General features: G+C 34.0%; 1 pseudogene; it reads right to left on the bottom strand.

The window, feature by feature from the left end:
* Nucleotides 1–1,065: 1,065 nt before the first annotated feature.
* On the bottom strand, nt 1,066–1,160 carry LOC129138358 (small nucleolar RNA SNORA70; annotated as a pseudogene).
* Nucleotides 1,161–2,357: the final 1,197 nt, after the last annotated feature.

Genomic DNA, 2,357 nt, shown 5'->3' with positions numbered 1-2,357 from the left:
TTTCACCATTATTTAAACATTTATATTTTCAAAGGGAGACAATAATTATATTTTGAAATCATTTTATTTTTTTATAGAGTGCTGTATTTTTTCTTTTCAATTTCAATTTGGTGAGCAAACAAAATCAGTCAGAATATTATACATAATTAGGTTTCCTTTTTGAGATTTGTTGAAACTCTTTATCCTTTATGTATGTATTTCAAGTAGTATAATAAAAAAGAAATATAAAATGATTAGATATACATAAAAGTATTGTAGATTATGTTTTTCATATTTTCTTTCTTGTAATGTATTTTGCAGATATAGCCATTCCAGATTATGATTTCACAAACTAAGATGATTCTCAGTAGGGAAGCTTTACTGCATGTCGTTTTCATCAAAGGGAGCTTAGTTTATTTGCCTGTCTGAATATTGACATTATATTACTAATTTACACATTGGGGAAAGGGTCAAGAGAACTCCAAATTTTTGTTGACTTGATATTAACCTGAAAGGGGAATGTTAATAACTGACAAAATATATCCACAGTAGTTAGACATCAAGTTGTGTTTATTTTTTAATCTACTGCATATTATTGAATTATTTATATAGATAGATGATAGATAGATAGATAGATAGATAGATAGATAGATAGATAGATAGATTTATTAGATGTACAGGAAATAGAATTCACTGGTGGGCATGCGTAAAGAGGGGGCAGCTCTTTTCTAATGCAGGGCTAGCTGCTTGTCCAGGGGCCCATGATTCCAGGGCTATATTTGGCCCCACAGCCATCCAGGATGAGTTGTTTCTCAGCCACCAAGTCTTAAAATGTATATGCATTAAACTTAGTAAAATCGCACTTCTTTGAGATGTGGCTTTTTGGGCATTCACTGAACTTGAATTTGGCCCTAAATAAGGCCTCAATCACATGCTCCAGGGTTTGCAGCTTGGTATGGATGAACATGGCCAATGTGAACTCTGACCTCTGGGTCCTGAGGCTTTCCAAAGACATACTACATCCGGTCTTAAACCTAGACTAGGGAAAGCACTAGATCCAAGACATAAATGTCCAATGGCAAAGGCTGTTGTACACAAGGAACAGGCTGCTGTACACTACCTAGGATGCTGCTGTTTGCAGCCCTTGCACACCAGGCCCCATGTGGCTTAATTGATTGTAGAAATTATTTTATATGTTAAGTTTTTGGGGATTCGTATCTTTTATTCAAGATAGCTAAATGTAATTTATATTAGACCATATACAGTAAGTTGTAAATTATAGAAGTTGTGCTTATCAAAATCATATTCAGTGGGCAATATGGCCTTTAATATAATGAAGTTTACTGATAAAAATTAAAATAAAATAATGTGGTTTTGTAGTGCTCTTGTATGTCAACTAAAACAAATTAGCAAAACCTATTGAAACCCATAATCATTTAGACTATATACTTACACTTTGGGAGGCCAAGGTGGGCAGATCACCTGAGGTCAGGAGTTCAAGACGAGCCTGGCCAACATAATGACATCCCATCTTTACTAAAAACACAAAAATTAAACAGGCGTGGTGGTGCATGCCTGTAATTTCAGCTACTCAGGAGGCTGAGGCAGGGAGAACTGCTTGAACTTGGGAAGGGGAGGTTACAGTGAGCCAAGACTGGGCCACTGAACTCCAACCTGGGCGACAGAGGGAGACTCCATCTCAAAAACAAACAAACAAACAAACAAAAACACAACAAAAAAACTATCTACTTAAATACCATTCTATTAAAATAAATATTTTTCTGTGATCTTAGGTTTGTTTTGTCTCAATAATATAAATAGTGTATTGGTTGTCTCAAAGTGTTAAATGGAAGCATATTTTATGGCATTGCTGAAATATCTACCAACTTTTCTTACTGTAAGTTATGCAATGGTGCATTGATTAATGCATTGGAACTTGTTAAGCAGTTTGCATGTCTGAAAAACCAAGGTTCAGAGGTATGTAGGTTAAATCCGGCAATCAAATATCAGAGATATTTCAGAATATTATTTTTGTATACCAGAAAACACTTTTCAAAAAAAAAAGTAAGGTCATTAGGAAGGCATTGTAAGGTTAATCTTTTCCAGCAAAGCTATTACATTTATTTTTCTGGCGTTCTTTAGTTATAAAAAGTAGAATGTAGTTATAGGATCTAGTCAGCGTTAAATTGATTGAAAAAATGAAAAACACTGTTTCATTTTTAAATAGATTAACAATTATTAAGCAAGTTGTTTATGTTGTCCCACTGATATACTAGAATGTGCTACATTCTTTTGGGCATCTTTTAGACCATAGGGCTAAAATTTTGAGAATGACAGAGAGACAATTAGGAGCTCAGCACAAAGCAAAATGTTATGAA

This window comes from Pan troglodytes, chromosome 22 (genome assembly GCF_028858775.2).
Source record: "Pan troglodytes isolate AG18354 chromosome 22, NHGRI_mPanTro3-v2.0_pri, whole genome shotgun sequence".
NCBI lineage: Eukaryota > Metazoa > Chordata > Mammalia > Primates > Hominidae > Pan > Pan troglodytes.
The sequence above is the reverse complement of the archived record's forward strand: the minus strand, read 5'-3'. Positions and strand labels throughout refer to the sequence as shown.